Source organism: Haematobia irritans, chromosome 5 (genome assembly GCF_050003625.1).
Source record: "Haematobia irritans isolate KBUSLIRL chromosome 5, ASM5000362v1, whole genome shotgun sequence".
Lineage (NCBI taxonomy): Eukaryota > Metazoa > Arthropoda > Insecta > Diptera > Muscidae > Haematobia > Haematobia irritans.
The window spans coordinates 68,916,681-68,934,154 of record NC_134401.1 but is presented as its reverse complement, the minus strand read 5'-3'; the positions used below and the strand labels follow the sequence as shown (position 1 = coordinate 68,934,154).

General features: G+C 38.2%; 1 protein-coding gene and 2 long non-coding RNA genes across 4 annotated transcripts in view; 2 read left to right on the top strand and 1 right to left on the bottom strand.

Moving 5' to 3' along the window:
• dgo (ankyrin repeat domain containing protein 6 diego) overlaps positions 1-10,932 on the bottom strand; it is a 185,300-nt gene extending 174,368 nt beyond the window's left edge. Inside the window, exon 1 of the mRNA XM_075312265.1 lies at positions 10,820-10,932. The gene's annotated coding sequence lies outside the window, so the exon portion shown is untranslated. The remainder of the gene's footprint in view (positions 1-10,819) is intronic.
• A 1,986-nt stretch (positions 10,933-12,918) lies between these two features.
• On the top strand, positions 12,919-13,369 carry LOC142238879 (uncharacterized). Its single transcript, XR_012722852.1, has 2 exons — positions 12,919-13,099; positions 13,156-13,369. It is a non-coding gene; the product is annotated as an uncharacterized LOC142238879 (long non-coding RNA).
• A 1,782-nt stretch (positions 13,370-15,151) lies between these two features.
• LOC142238971 (uncharacterized) lies at positions 15,152-16,647 on the top strand. 2 transcript variants are annotated; one of them, XR_012722879.1, is made up of 5 exons: positions 15,152-15,482; positions 15,548-15,667; positions 15,726-15,911; positions 15,976-16,307; positions 16,372-16,647. It is a non-coding gene; the product is annotated as an uncharacterized LOC142238971 (long non-coding RNA). The 2 variants fall into 2 exon arrangements; XR_012722877.1 differs by having other exon boundaries at positions 15,548-15,911.
• Positions 16,648-17,474: the final 827 nt, after the last annotated feature.

Sequence of the window (17,474 nt, the reverse complement as noted above, 5' to 3'; positions counted from 1 at the left end):
AGATTTTCGGCAGTCGATGGCCGTTTTCGAGTTGAGGAACACAGAGTCCAAGGATTTTATTGCAGGTTGACTGTCTGCGTATATATTAATGCCCACATTTTTTGGAACATTACTTCTCAGCCAATTCGCCATCTCTCTTATTGCTAATATTTCAGCTTGAAAAAAATTCAGTGAATCTACTCGCTATTCGAAGTTCCAGATCATTACAATATAATCCGAAACCCACTTGTCCATCCAAGTTGGAGCCATCAGTGTAGAAATCTATATATTCTTTATTCCCCGGGGTCTGTGTGCACCACGCCTCACTGTTGGGAATTAGAGTCTCAAACTTTTTGTCGAAAAGTGGACTCGCCAAAGTGTAATCCACTACGTTAGGCACATCTGGCAATATTTTGAGGACCGAACTGTGACCGTAAGTTTTTTCTGACCACAGCGATAGCTCGCGCAACCGCACAGCCGTTGTTGCAGCTGACTGTTTGGCTAAAATGTCTAAAGGCAATAGATGCAGCATGACATTAAGGGAATTTGTTCCTGTCTTGCTGAATGCGCCTGAGATACACAAACACGCCATACGCTGAACTTTGTCTAAACTTGTTGGCTGGTGAAGTGGCGGCCACCAGACTACAACACCATTTAGCATCATAGGTCTAACCACTGCCGTGTATAGCCAATGCACAATTTTTGGTTTTAGTCCCCACTTTTTTCCTATTGCCTTTTTGCACGAGTACAAAGCTACCGTTGCTTTTCTCGCCTTTTCTTCAATATTAAGCTTAAATGTCAACTGTCCAAAATAACGCCAAGGTATTTTGCACACTCACCAAAGGGAATTTCAATACCCCCTAAGGAAATGCGCCTAACCGTGGGAGATTAGCGATCTTTGCAGTACATGACTAGTTCTGTCTTTGCAGGATTTACCCCAAGACCATTGTCTTTCGCCCATTTCTCAGTCATCCGGAGGGCCCTCTGAATAATATCTCTGATTGTGGATGGGAATTTTCCCCTGACTGCTAGAGCCACATCATCTGCGTATGTCACCACTTTTATGCTTTCTTTTTCTGGGGTAACCAGAAGGTTATTTGTAGCAACATTCACAAGAAGAGGTGATAGAACTCCTCCTCGGGGAGTGCCTCTATTCACATACTTTTGTATGTTTGCTTGTCCTAGTGTGGCTGAAATACGTCTCTTCATTAGAAATTCGTCTAACAGCCTAAGAATACATGGATCAACATTCAGAGTTGTTAGTCCATTTAATATCTAGCTCGGATGGACATTATTGAACGCCCCTTCGATGTCTAGAAACGCCACGATTGTGTATTCTTTGACAAATAGTGAGCTTTCAATAAAGCTGAATAGTTCATGTAATGCGGTCTTAGTAGACCTGCCCTTCGAGTATGCATTCTGTCGTTTCGAGAACAAACTTGAATCGATGCTAGTTCTTAAATAAATATCTATCATCCTCTCCAGAGTCTTAAGTAGGAATGAGGATAAGCTGATTGGTCGGAAATCCTTCGCCTTCGAGTGAGAGGCTTTTCCCGCTTTAGGTATGAAAACGACTTTTGTTTCCCTCCACTTTCCTGGGATATATGATAAGTTGATACATCCTTTATATATCGCCGACAAGCAGGGGATAATTTTGTCAGCCACTGCTTGTAACTCCGCCGGAGTAATTCAATCAGGTCCGGGGGATTTGAATGGTCCAAAGCTATTTAACGCCCATCTTATTCTAGATTCCGATACAATTTCCTCTATAGGAAACGAACGCTGAGCCACTGTGGCACCGCCAGAAGCTGGTTCAACCTTCTAATTTCCAGGAAAATGTGTGTCCAATAGTACCTCCAGCGTCTCCTCACTGGACGTTGTCCAATTGCCCTCCGATGGTTTAATGAAATCTGTAGCGGAGTTGGTGGATGCTAAAACCTTCCGTAGTCTGGAAGCCTCGGACGTATCCTCAATACTGCTGCAGTAATCATTCCAAGAGTTTGCTGAGCCTTTCTCAGTTCTCGCTTGTGTCCTCTCAGATTCTTCTTGTAAGCGTCCCAATCCTCAGGGGCTCTGGTGGACTTTGCCTTGTTAAAGTGCTTCCTGCAGGATTTCCTCATATTACTTAATTCCGTAGACCATCATGGTGGTCGATTTTTCCCCCTTGGCTTCTCTCTAGGGCATGCTGCTTTCAGTGAGATGTTGAAGGCCTTAGTAATCCGCTCCACTTCGTGTTCGATATCTTGCACATTTCTCATATTTGTCTCTGTTATTTCCGGTATCATCATATTGAACCATTCCCTATACCTATTTCAGTCAGCTTTCCTAACATTTGGCGGAAATATGGTCTTGGTGGTATGAACATCAAATTTGAAACTGATGTAGCGATGATCTGAGAAGCTGTGTTCACTTAAAACCTGCCACTCAGATATCATTTCAATCAGTTCTTGCGAGGCCAAGGTGATGTCCAAAACCTCTTGCCTGTTTTTAGTGAGAAAAGTTGGGGCATCACCCTTGTTGCAAACTACGAGATTAGTACGCAAAATAAACTCTATTAGCGACTCTCCCCTTACATTAGTATCACTACTTCTCCATATACTATGATGCGCATTCGCATCGCATCCCATAATGAGTTTCGTCTTTGTTTTCAGTGACTCCTCAACTAAGGTCTTAACGGCACATGGAGGCATCTCCCTCTCATTGTCCCATGTAGACCGAAGATACCCAATATTTGCATTTGGCTATTTCTAAATTGGCAACGACAGTGTCTGCACATTGAAGGAAGCAGAAGCAAGTTAAGCTCGTTTTTAGCAATTATACAGGTTCGACTTACATTATTACCAGTATACTGCAATAGTTTGAACCAGGGCTGTGGAGTCGAGTCAATTTTTCTCGACTCCGACTCCAGCATTTCTTATTGGCCTCGACTCCGACTCCGGAGTCGACTCCAGGTGGTGTATCTAAATCTCATTTTAACAGTATCCAATTGTAATTTTAAGGTGTAGTGTTCCGAAAATAGACCGATAAAAGTACTCTATTTTGCCATATGTGTTTATATGTCCAAAAGAACTCTAATTTTAAATTTTGATACGACTCGACGACAATCCTCAGTATTTTAGGGATGTAAATAACTCTACATTTTAATTTCAGGCCAATAAATTAAAATACGACACAAGACTATATAGAGACCACATAAAAATATGGGTAAATAACAATCTCCAGAATATGAACTTATAAAAACACAAAATTTAAACAAATAATTAGGCTTCCAGAAGTTTAAGAAATAAAACCCTGGTATTGGCCTATATAGGTATTTTATAAAAAATAAATCTATATAAAATAGAAACACTAACAAAACGATACACAAAAATCAAAATGTCGTGCTAATCAGATAGAAAGTTTAGATGATAAAAATATGTAATGTGTCGGATATTTAAGCTGCCAAAAATTAGGACGGGCGGAATTTCATATAACCACTACCATACAACAGATGACAGCAATAGCTGTACAGTTACAAGTGTTTCTATAGAAGTAAAATGGTGAAACATCGATTTATAAATGGTCTATCAGTTATGGACATTATAGGCCATTAATTTAAGTTAAAGAATTTCAAGTGGCTTTGATGAAAACAAAAGACCGGCTAAGACGTCACTTTGGCTTCCAGGGACATCGGATGTATAAGGAGATTCCTCAAGTAATTATGTCGGTCTACTCAAAATTTGGGAAATTTCCGCATTTATTTATGGATCTCTAATAACTCTAAATTCCAAATTTCTGATCAAAATTTTAGACCGAGAAAAATTTCTTAAAACAAATCGGATGTTGGGTTTATATGTAGGTGCTATATCACAAAATTGTCCGGTATGACCCGACTTCGATCTCGACATGCATGGCCTGAAATCCAGTACTTCGTTTTTCGTTGTTCGACTTAAAACCCTATTGGAATCTAATTTGTCGAAATATGTCTTTAGTTACAAAGATATGATGTGTTTTTACAATTTTGTTTCGCCGGAGTCGGAGACGAGCAAAATTTCTACGACTCCGGCTCCGACTCCAGCAAAATCTTCAGACTCCGACTCCACAGCCCTGGTTTGAACCCCGGAGTTCTTAATTCACAAATGTTGTTTCTATAAACATATGGTTCTTGAATAAGAACTGTGCCAGCTTAATTGTTGCTCATCGAACGAGATAAATAATGAGTTGTATGTGTGTGACCTAAATAGAGAAGATTTGAGTATAGATTTATGAGTAGGATGGGTGTCGGTATTCATTGTTATCATACCATAGACCCTATACTAGATAGATGATCCATTGGTGTCAAACGATGTTTGGCAGTTCCGAAGATTAAGAATAAACGAAGAAAATAAGTGCGCGCACGCTTACGTTCTCTTTCGTATCCTTTTCGTAGTATGCCAATTTTACACAAAAATATATTAATATATTAAAAATGTCTCTTCAACCGTCGAACTGAACGGACGTGTTTTTTAATAGCGGAGTATTTCATCGTAATAAGTACTTATTACTAATTTCACGTGTGGTGGAAATAATAAACCACCATGCAGCGAAATTCAAAGTCATCCACTGGGTTGCTAACTTCAGGGCCCAGTGGACGGGTGACGACTGAAGTTACAAATTTGGGCATCGACCAAGAGTCAGGCCCAATTAGTCGACCTGTAGACGGGTCGACTGGCGGTGACACTTTGGCAAGTCGAACCTTTTCTAAGGTGACGACATCAAAAGGAGGCAATCCCTCTCGAAAGAGATTCAAGGAACGAAGAAATGCTTTGTTTATCCTAAAGAAATTAGGATCAGTCGACCCAAGCACGTTGTCGGCTAAGCAAAGCGATTCCTTAAAATGGGCTCAAGGAATTCTTGAAGCTGGAAAAAGGGAACGATCACCGGATGAGCTGCCATCCTCTAAACGGGATCAAAGATCGTTTGCCTCAGTTGCAAAAGACAGCCTTGTGATGGCTATTATTAATAAAGGAGCATTGGACGGTATGATTCCAAGGCAAAAATGGGGGGAAATTGAGAACGCGATGTCTGGTGTCTACTCAGAGGTGCGAAAAAAGTTTCCCGGACCAAGTCCTCGACGGCAAGATGATGGATGGTATCAAGGACGATATAAGTTAATAGCTTTTGCAGACCAGAGGTCTATGGATTGCTTTAAAGCTGCATTGATGCTAATTGGTGAAGTTTGGGAAGGAGCCGCTTTGGAGTTAGTCGATAAAAAAGACATACCGGCTAAACCTAGAGCACATGCATGGATACCGGCAAACCCTCCTGATCCTGAGTCAATACTAGAGAGACTAAAAGAATGTAACCCAGATCTTCCAACCGCCGATTGGAAGGTTGGTCGTTTGGATGAGGTGGATGGACCAAGACGACATGCGGTGTTTATATTAAACATAGAGTCGCTGCCACATCTAGCCCAGACCCAAGGACGCGTTAGTTATGGCTTTCATGATATCCATATGAAGGTATACAAAAGCGATCAGCCAAAGGATTCCGAAACGGACAAGCCTCCGGTAGAGTCAGCAGTGGAAAAATCTCCTAGCGAAGCCGAAGGAGACATAAAACCTGCAGACTATGGCGAAAATCATATGCGGGAAGTTTCTACAGGCTCAAGCCTCACCAAAACTGAACCGCGGATTGTTGCGAGAGTCACCGAGATCTGTGAAGAGGAAGCCCTTGATGACTCAATTGAAGCGGCTGATGTGACGGTGGTTGAAAATTTGGATGGTTCTACGGTTTCTCCAGATAAATCTTCACCATTGTAAGGCCGCTTGTGCTGCCTTAAAAGTTCTCCTGATGAAAGGAGACATAGATATAGTTCTTATTCAAGAACCATACATATATAAGAACAAGATCTGTGAATTAAGCACTCCGGGTTTCAAACTTTTGCATAATACCGGTACCGATATAAATCGAGCATGTATAATTGCTAAAAACGAACTAAACTTGTTTCTGCTTCCTTCATTGAGCAATGCAGACACTGTCGTAGCCAGTCTAGAGATATCCACATACAAATATTGGGTATCTTCGGTCTACATGGGACATGATAGGGAGATGCCACCCTGTGCCGTTAAGACCTTAGTTGAGGAGTCACTAAAAACAAAGACAAAACTCATTATGGGATGCGATGCAAATGCACATCATAGTATTTGGGGAAGTAGTGATACTAATGCAAGGGGAGAGTCGCTAATAGAGTTTATTTTGCGTACTAACCTGGTAGTTTGCAATAAGGGAGATGCACCAACCTTCGTCACCAGGAACAGACAAGAGGTTTTGGACGTAACGTTGACCTCTCCGGAACTGAATGATAAGATATCTGAATGGCAAGTTTTGAGGGAACATAGCTTCTCAGATCATCGCTACATCAGTTTCAGATTGGCTGTTCGTACTTCAAAGACCATATTTCCGCCAAATGTTAGGAAAGCTGATTGGAATAGGTATAGGGAATCGTTCAATTCGATGATACCGGAAATGCCGGAGACAAATATGAGCACTGTGCAAGATATCGAACACGCAGTGGAGCGGATTACTAAGGCCTTCAACATTTCACTGAAAGCTGCTTGCCCTAGAGGAAAGCCAAGGGGGAAAAATCGGCCGCCATGGTGGACTACGGAGTTAAGTAATATGAGGAAATCCTGCAGGAAGCTCTTTAACAAAGCAAAGTCCACAAGAGCTCCGGAGGATTGGGACACTTACAAGATGAATCTGAGAGAATATAAACGAGAGCTGAGAAGGTCTCAACAAAACTCTTGGGATGATTACTGTAGCAGTATTGAGAATACGTCAGAGGCTTCCAGACTACGGAAGGTACTAGCATCCACTAACACCGCTCCAGGTTTCATTAAAACATCGGAGGGAAATTGGACAACGTCCAGTGAGGAGACGTTGGAGTTACTTTTGGACACACACTTCCCTGGAAATCAGACGGTTGAACCATGTTCCGGCGGTGTAACAGAGGATCAGCGATCATTTCCTATCGAGGAAATTGTGTCGGAATCTAGAATAAAATGGGCTTTAAATAGCTTTGGACCATTCAAATCCCCCGGACCTGATGGAATTACTCCGGCGGAGTTACAGGCAGTGGCTGAAAGAGTTATCCCCTGGTTGACGGTGATATATAAACGATGTGTAAACTTAGCATATATTCCAGAAAAGTGGAGGGAAACAAAAGTCGTCTTCATACCTAAAGCAGGAAAAGCCTCTCACTCGAGTGCGAAGGATTTCCGACCAATCAGCTTATCCTCATTCCTACTTAAGACCCTGGAGAGGATGATAGACATGTATCTTAGAACTAGTGTGGATTCAAGTTTGCTCTCGAAACGACAGCATGCATACTCGAAGGGCAGGTCTACTGAGACCGCATTGCATGAACTAGTCAGCTTTATTGAAAGCTCACTATCTGCCAAAGAATACACAATCGTGGCGTTTCTAGACATCGAAGGGGCGTTCAATAATGTCCATCCGAGCTCGATATTAAATGGACTGACAACTCTGAATGTTGATCCAGGTATACTTAGGCTGTTAGACGAACTTCTAATAAAGAGACGTATTTCAGCCACACTAGGGCAAGCAAACATACAAAGGTATGTGAACAGAGGCACTCCCCAAGGAGGAGTTCTATCACCTCTTCTTTGGAATGTTGCTATAAACAACCTTCTGGTTTCCCTAGAAAAAGAAAGGATAAAAGTGGTGGCATACGCAGATGATGTGGCGCTAGCAGTCAGGGGAAAATTCCCATCCACAATCAGAGATATTATACAGAGAGCTCTCCGGATGACTGAGAAATGGGCGAAAGATAATGGTCTTGGTGTAAATCCAGCAAAGACAGAACTAGTCATGTACTGCAAAGATCGTAAAACTCCCACGGTTAGGCCCATATCCTTAGGGGGTACTGAAATTCCCTTTGGTGAGTGTGCAAAATACCTTGGCGTTATTTTGGACAGGAAGCTGAATTTTAGGCTTAATATTGAAGAGAGGGCGAGAAAAGCCACGGTAGCTTTGTACTCGTGCAAAAAGGCAATAGGGAAAAGTGGGGACTAAAACCAAAAATTGTGCATTGGCTATACACTGCAGTAGTTAGACCTATAATGCTATATGGTGTTGTAGTCTGGTGGCCGGCACTTCAGAAACCGACTTGTTTAGATAAAGTTCAGCGTATGGCGAGCTTATGTATCTCAGGCGCATTTAGTAAGACAGGAACAGACTCCCTTAATGTCATGCTACATCTATTGCCTTTAGACATTTTGGCCAAACAGTCAGCTGCAACAACGGCTGTGCGGTTGCGCGAGCTATCGCTGTGGTCTGAAAAAATGTACGGTCATAGTTCGGTCCTCAAAATAATGCCAGATGTGCCTAACGTAGTGGATTATACCCTGGCAAAACCACTTTTCGACAAAAAGTTTGAAACTCTAATTCCCAACAGTGAGGCGTGGTGTACACAGACCCCGGGGAATAAAAGATATATAGATTTCTATACTGATGGCTCCAAATTGAATGGACAAGTGGGGTTCGGAGTATATTCTAAAGATCTGGAAATTCGAATAGCGAAAAGATTATCTAATCACTGTAGTGTTTTTCAGGCTGAAATATTAGCAATAAGAGAGGTGGCGAATTGGCTGAGAAGTAATGTTCCAACAAATATTGGCATTAATATATACTCAGACAGTCAACCTGCAATAAAATCCTTGGACTCTGTGTTCCTCAACTCGAAAACGGCCATCGACTGCCGCAAATCTCTCAATGAGATGGCTGAGCAGTACAATATTCACCTAATATGGGTGCCTGGCCATAGGAACATACCGGGGAACTGCGAAGCGGATGAGTTGGCAAGGCTAGGGACTACCTTACATATTCCAGGGGAACTGGAATTTGTTGGTATGCCCCTAGCTACCTGCAAGCTCATGCTGCGTGAGAAGGCTGTTAGGATGGCAAATGTTCGATGGGAGAATTGCAAGGGTTGTAACGACACCAAGCAAATATGGCCCCATTTCAACTTAAACCGCACACTAGATATGCTAATGTTCTCGAGACGTCAGATATCACTCCTGATATCTGCTATAACGGGTCGCTGCCTGATAGGCGATTTTGCAAAAACTATTGGCGCGAAGTATAATGACTATTGTATGAGCTGTCATGATGCGGAGGAAAAAGAATCAATTAAACACTCTTGTGTGAGTGTCCTGCATTTTGTGTAAAGCGCAAGCAACTTTTAGGAGCATATAGCTTCAGATTACTGGCGGATCTGGAAAACGTTAACTTAAGCAGTCTGCTAATGTTTTTGGAACAATCTGGTTGGTTCAACAAAGAAAAATAATCAAGAACCTAACCTAACCTAATATATTAAAAATTCATATTTTACCAAAAATTGTGACCAAAATCGCGAAAAGCATTCTCCGTTTGGTTTTGGTCCGGGCCGGCATAGAGGAAACCCCTGATCATGATCATTCTACTGAAACCAAAGTCCCCACCGTTCGATTTCGATGAGGTGCAAACGGTACATGGAGTGGGTGCACTTCCGGAATTGTTCCGCTCTAACATCGCTATGGCAGTATAGTCACAATGGCATGATGCTGTGTTAACAACAGCTGCGCAGTAGGTCATCAGACTACATGATCGCACCGACTTCTCACGCTCAACAATATTCTCGCCGCAGCATCTTACATCGAATATTGTTTTACCAGTTTTGGAGAGTGCATCATTTATGCAATATAATTGCAAATGTGTCCGAGTTAAGATCAGTGAGATTGTAGATTTTATGAATCAGAAGAGAATCAAGGTCGCGGCGATCCTAGAGACAAAGTAAATGCCATCTGTAGTTTTCGTGATGGTAACCAGCGTTGCCGTTACTGGCTCTAAAGAGCCAACTGTTAGCATCGCTTAAAATAACGAAAATGCAAGTTTTTCGATTTGTTTGAAATACAAAGAGGGAGCCATGGGGAGAAGGAGCACTTCATGTTTTGTGCCAGTAAGTTGATGATGATCCAGTAATAGAAACTATTTAAAGCATCGTCGGAAAAAATTAACTACGAATTCGAATATTAGTATTTCTATTAGAATGGTATGAACTATAGGGCGGAGAAATTTAAATACACTAAAAATGAAACTCATTTTGCTAAAAGTGCTACCCGAATCTGTTTAACGATCAATAATGCTCGAGTGACACACTACATATTAATGTGAATCTCGAAAATAACTCCAAATTCTTGCGATTTTTTTCCACATGTTCAAATGTTTCCCAAAGTTTTACGTCGAAATAAATGGTATATTTTGCAAGTACCCTCTCAGTTTTAAAAAATCAAGAAGGCGTAGAAAAGTGAGCCGAGTTCGGCTTGGTCTATATAAATTATGCAAATATGGTCAGATAAGGACATGTCAAATAAGATCTTCTAAGTTATGTTTTACTTTCTAAATATAATAGTTTCAGGCATATGGAATACAAAATTATATAGTGGACACAATTGTGCTGCGTTCAGTTTTCGCATTCAAAAACGCATATATGAATTTTTGAAATTTTTCTTTAAAAAAATATGGTGCCAAAGGCAGTTTATATATACAGTGAGCAAAAATAGAAGGTGTACACCAATTTGAAATAAATTGTGAAAGGATATGAAAAATACGAAGTACATAAGTATATATTATAACTTCAATTAAGGCTCGGATCTCAAGCTTTAATTTAAGGTATAACAAATATATATATTTACTTCATATTTTCAATATGGTTTCAAAATATATCTCATATTGGTGTACAACTTTTTTCTTTGCTGTCTGTATATATGTAATTATGATCCAAATTTTGGCCGCGAAAAATGAACTGTAAATTCCTTACCAACTGTATATAATTCGGCGACGTCAAGCAATTGTTTATTTCTGCACCAAAATCATGCACCTGCGTGAAGATAGCAACGACGCTAACTTGCGATAACAGAGTTATCGAAAAAATGACAGGGTGACACTGTTCACGACGTACGTGATTTCCGTAGAAAACCAGACAATCTGCCATTTATTTAAACTAAAATAATTTGGAGGATATTAAAATTGTGTAGACTGTTTGAAATGGTGTTTTGAGTCATATGTCTATCTATTTAATTCTCTAGAAGTTTGTACATTTCTTTTTCTAATATTCGATAATGATCCTGCTAACATTTTTTGAATTTGGGGACTCTTTTGAGAATCCCAACTACGTCGAAAACAATCATATACGACATCAAAAACTCGTCGGAAAAGCGCCGTCACTATTGAGAAGTTGTACCACGCCAAGTTACTACAAAAATGTTTCGCATGAGTGCAATTATTAGGTGCCTTTATAGACCAATTTAGAACGACGCCAATAAGGGACCCTCCAAACAATCAGAAAAAGTGCATTTTAAGATAGTTGTAAAAGAATCATTGTGGTCGAGTAAAACACGTTTGTTTAGATATTTATTAATTTGATTAAACATTTACAAATTCTTAAAAATATAACATTTATACCACTATCACATTACATTTAACATAATTTTTGGCATTTATGATGATGTTGAGTTACAAGTAGCGAGTTACATGTTGCTGCGTCTATCAACCAGTGGTTTTTGTTCCATGGAGGCAGCGTGTCTGTAAAATATCTGAAAAACAATCACTTTATTCCATTTGGAAAATCACCAAATTGTTCACCAATATACCTTTCACAAATTTAAGCGTATAATCTATGTTTTGAGAACTTTATTTTCGTTTTTATTTAATTAAAATATAACAAGCTGGTTGCGCTTGGCGTTTCACAAAAAAAATGGCTTTTTTAACAGTAGGGATGGCAAATTACTTGCATGTACTTTTTGATGTACCTTTTCATGATGGTTGAAGTGACATTTACGAGTCTGTGGTAACGATGAGGTTGAAATGGAACTTTGAAATGCTGGCAGGGGATATGTTCCCACAGACTCGTTTTCCTCATTTGTTTTTCCAAAACATTTCACCGTTCACACCGGGTTGAGATGTTTTAGTTTGACAGTTACCATGGAAAGGTAGGTACTATGTTCGGTTTCCGCAGCGAAATCCCATACAAAACCAAAAATGCGAAAAACTACCGAAATATTTTTTCATTTGTGGTATTTTGTTTTTTTTTTCGAGTTGAAAAACTGACGTAAAGCGCACAGTCTCTAATTAGATCGTGTTAAATCCTTCCATATGTTGAGATTAGTTAGTTTCAAAACATGGCGCCATTTGCAATGTGAATTAAGAAATAATTTATTTATTCAAATGATTTGTGTGAAATTACAATACAAATGTGGTTCGCATTGTTATTTAAAAATGCAATAAGATCGATTGACAAAATAAAAATAACTTGGAGTGGTGTTTTCGTAATAAATCCGGCTCCCTACTATATGACAGAATAGAAATAATGTACATAACATGAAATTTATAGAAAAGTGTTAACAAAATAAAGTTCTATTTAGTGAATTTCATTTTACAATCGTTTCTTTTTACTGGGTATAGGGATAATAAACACAAATGCTGGCCGTGCACCGTAATTATAATTCCCTGCCAGCATTTCAAAGTTCCATTTCATCCTCATCGTTACCACAGACTCGGAGCCACCGTGGTGCAATGGTTAGCATGCCCGCCTTGCATACACAAGGTCGTGGGTTCGATTCCTGCTACGACCGAACACCAAAAAGTTTTTCAGCGGTGGATTATCCCACCTCAGTAATGCTGGTGACATTTCTGAGGGTTACAAAGCTTCTCTAAGTGGTTTCACTGCAATGTGGAACGCCGTTCGGACTCGGCTATAAAAAGGAGGTCCCTTGTCATTGAGCTTAACATGGAATCGGGCAGCACTCAGTGATAAGAGAGAAGTTCACCACTGTGGTATCACAATGGACTGAATAGTCTAAGTGAGCCTGATACATCGGGCTGCCACATAACCTATCCTACCTATCCTATACCACAGACTCGTAAATGTCACTTCAACCATCATGAAAAGGTACATCAAAAAGTACATGAAAGTATTTTGCCATCCCTACTACGATTTTTTTTGTGAAACGCCAAGCGCAACCAGCTTGTTATATTTTAATTAAATAAAAACGAAAATAAAGTTCTGAAAACATAGATTATACGCTTAAAATTGCGAAAGGTATATTGGTGAACAATTTTTGATTTTCCAAATGGAATAAAGTGATTGTATTTCAGATATTTTACAGACATGCTGCTTCCATCAAATAAAAACACTAGTTGATAGACGCTGCAACATGTAACTCGCTACTTGTAACTCAACATCATCATTAATGCCAAAAATTATTTAAAATGTAATGTGATAGTGGTATAAATGTTATATTTTTAAGAATTTGTAAATGTTTACACAAATTAATAAATATCTAAACAAACGTGTTTTACTCGACCACAATGATTCTTTTACAACTATCTTAAAATGCACTTTTTCTGATTGTTTGGAGGGTCCCTTATTGGCGTCGTTCTAAATTGATCTATAAAGGCACCTAATAATTGCACTCATGCGAAACCTTTTTGTAGTAACTTTTGCGTGGTACAACTTCTCAATAGTGACGGCGCTTTTCCGACGAGTTTTTGATATCGTATACGATTGTTTTCGACGTGGTGGAGATTCTCAGAAGTGTCGTCAAATTCCAAAAATGTTGGCAGGGAAAGAAGGCAGTGCGATTGATGTTGCAGTACTATGGTAGCTACGAATGGAATCACAAGAATAAATTGCTATGTTCCAAAAATAAAATGTAAAAATTAATTATGCATATATCTTGCATTTTATCGATTCAAAACATTGGTTGAATTTTATAACGTGACTGAAATAGTTATAAAATTATACATTGGGAGAGTATAACAAGAAACATTCTTCAGTAAACCAGCCACTTTGCATCTCAATGTATTAATTTCAGTCAACGAAGAGTTCCTGGTATAGAACACTAACATCCCTTTGTGACGAATTATCTTGCGAAATATAAGTCGGGAACAGTGACTTTTGCTTAGGAACTACCCTTGAACGTGAGTTATAGGCTTATGTTGATTGAACAAAAAGTTTCACTTTGACTATAGCTATTGTATGGTGTACGTGTTTTAACTGGTCACCCCATGATGTTGTTCCCCCCGAGGTAACAACATTGGCAAATAAAATGGCGTTATTATCCTTTGTGGGAACCGTGGTGGTGACCACTGGATTTGAAATTGCTAGTGAGGCGGCAACAGCATGGGCATAAGTACACTCTTGTCCGCTGGTATTCCAATGCGATTGTGTAGATATTGTGGATACCAACGAATTAAGTTTGTTGATGAATGAGTCCATTGCTGCGCATGATGTAAAAGTTAGCATAACACCGGAATTATATGTTTGTTAGATGAGCGTTACAAATTGACGGTATCCATTTGGAAAAGCTGAAGAAGACGACATGTACCACATGTCGTTAAAGCTGTTGCCGAATGTGGTAAGACACCAGGAGTAGAGCGGCTGGCGTTTTATTCTTAACAATTATTAGTGTCCAGTGCTGTGTGAGGTTTGGTTGCAAAACAATTTAAAAACTGGTAGAAAAAACTTTTCAAAACAATTATCATGAATGCGTGTGTGCAAACAATCTAATCAGCTGCTGAGTATACATATGTAATAATTTTATGACGTTTGGCGATGTTGTCAATTAAATTTCGGAGAAATAAACGCGAAATATTTCCAAAATGGCTGTTTTCTTCCTTCGAAATCTAATGTCAACACTCTCATTTTTCAACGCGAAAGAATGATTTAGGGACTTTTTTTTCGTGCCAATAAACATAGTACCTACCTGAAACTAGAAATTCACACTTACTCGAAATTCACATATATGCAACCTATGTCCAAATAATTACTGCGAGCGCAAAGGGAAAAAATGTTTATGTTATTTTCACATGTCCATGTTCTTAAAAGCCTTTGATTATTCTTTTTTTATGAAACTTATTTCAATATTTTGACATATATTTTGAATAGGGTATGCTATTCCAAATTAGGTGGGTTCACATTCTAAAATTGACGTGTTTTGGAGGAAAACTTGTGTTTTGAACTTGTTTTTTAGTATGGCGAAATCGACTCGTTTTGAAGTGCTTATAAAGGGAAAACATTTCAAACCCCAAAACATGCTTGGTGAGAACACCGTATAAGGGACCATTAGATATTATATTATTATAAATTCCCAATAAACACAGGATGAGCGTTTTTCAAATGCAACACCTCTTCAGTTTGAGGGTAAATATCATTTTCAACATAAATTCAACTTGACTTGAAAAAGCTCATCTTCAATTCATCTTCAAATTGTTTGCGAATTACAACCAATTTGGCAAAATGTTGACGAAAACTTTGAAAATGTGTTGAAGATAATTGGAGAAAACTTTGACAAAACTCTACCCTGAAATGCAACGAAAAAACCACATGGTTTTCAATACTACTTTGGACAACAAAGTTCGTGGAAGAAATACAAAAATGTGGAAATTTTTTAATAATCAATTGAAATTGCTTATAATAATTGGTAAGTACAACTAAAACACGAAATGAAAACTTGAAGGAAGTCACTAAACTCAAATCTCTTTGCAGACAACTAAAATATTTGGATGCTGATTCTTGGACACATTAAGAGGCTGGCCGATGAAAAATGGTAGTGGCTTATCGAGAAGAGAAAGTTTCCATAAATCAAAGTGCAACCAAAAAAACTTGGTATTTATGCTTTTCCATATCAACAACTACTGGATGATAATTCGCATCACATCGATAGTTTAATTTATATCGCATCATCGGTTTAATTTGTTATTTTGTGAATTGAAATTGCTGGAAATTTATTCCAATTATCTGGCCATCAAGTTCCTGAAAATTGCCAGTATTTTAATAACAACAATTTTGTAATACCAACGTTCTTGAGGAAATCACGAAGTACCTGGTCAGTTGGAAGAAATACAAATTGGTAAGTCAAAATAAAAAGTGAAATGAAAACATAATGGAAATCACAAAACTCGATTGTTTTGCAGAAAACTAAAATCATTGAATGGTATATTCTTGGAAGATGTTGGCCGATGAAAAACCGATGAAGGAAACAACAAAGAAAAGTTTTCAGAAAACTTACAAAGTGCAACCAACTAAAACAAAGTGCAACAATTCCTATATCAAGAACTTCTGGATGAAAATGTGCATCATCGGTTTAATTTGTTATTTTGTGAATTGAAATTGCTGGAAATTTATTCCAATTATCTGGTCATCAAGTTCCTGAAAATTGCCAGTATTTTAATAACAACAATTTTGTAACACCAACGTTCTTGAGGAAATCACGAAGTACGTGGTCAGTTGGAAGAAATACAAATTGGTAAGTCAAAATAAAAAGTGAAATGAAAACATAATGGAAATCACAAAACTCGATTGTTTTGCAGAAAACTAAAATCATTGAATGGTATATTCTTGGAAGATGTTGGCCGATGAAAAACCGATGAAGGAAACAACAAAGAAAAGTTTTCAGAAAACTTACAAAGTGCAACCAATTAAAACAAAGTGCAACAATTCCTATATCAAGAACTTCTGGATGAAAATGTGCATTACATCAATTTACATCCCGTCATCAGTTTAATATTTTGTGATTTCCTCTTGCTGGAATCTATTCTAACACACAAGCCAGCAAGTTCCTCGATAGTAATTATTTCAAATTGCCAGCATATAATTATGGAGGAAATGGAATTATACATGTAAAAATGTTTAAGATATTTAAAGTTGTATTCATAGTTTTATTTATTAATACGTTTAATAAGATAATTACATTTTGATTGGTATAATATTATTATTTTCATATATTATTAATGTTATTTTTAAGATTATTATATTTGTTAACGAAAAAATAATAAAATTTACAAAATCCCTAGAAATTTAGTATTGACTTTCAGTTAGAACTAGGATTGACTTTCATACAAATTGTGGTTTGAAAGTATTCGCAACAATGGTAATTTTTTATTTTTCTCACATTGAAAACTGTTTGAGAAATTATTGAGTAGCGATGCATTTCAATTTGAGGATTACAATTGAGAAATTATTGCTATTGTGTTGAATTTTACTGTTGAGGGTAATGTCTGTTTTTTGTTGAGAACGCGATTTTCTCAACTTGAATATTACCCTAATCCTTTGAAAAAATGTTTGAAAAATTATTGAATTTTAGTATTTTTCAAACGTTTGTGTTTATTGGGTTACTTGTACTTCAGTTGCCAACTCATATTTCTGGTGCGACTTGCACTTATAGATGTTCTGGATAGAACACCAGTGCAACGATTCTCATACAACAGTTGCTATCAGTGCAAAAAAAAAAAAACAGCTCTACTGTCGTCCGGATAAACTTTTAGTCTGCACGGCGCATTATAGTCTGGATGGCGCAATAGTATTAACAAAGTATTATTTCCCCAATGAACACAAACGTTTGAAAAATGCTAAATTTCAACAATTTTTCAAACATTTTTTCAAAGGATTAGGGTAATATTCAAGTTGAGAAATT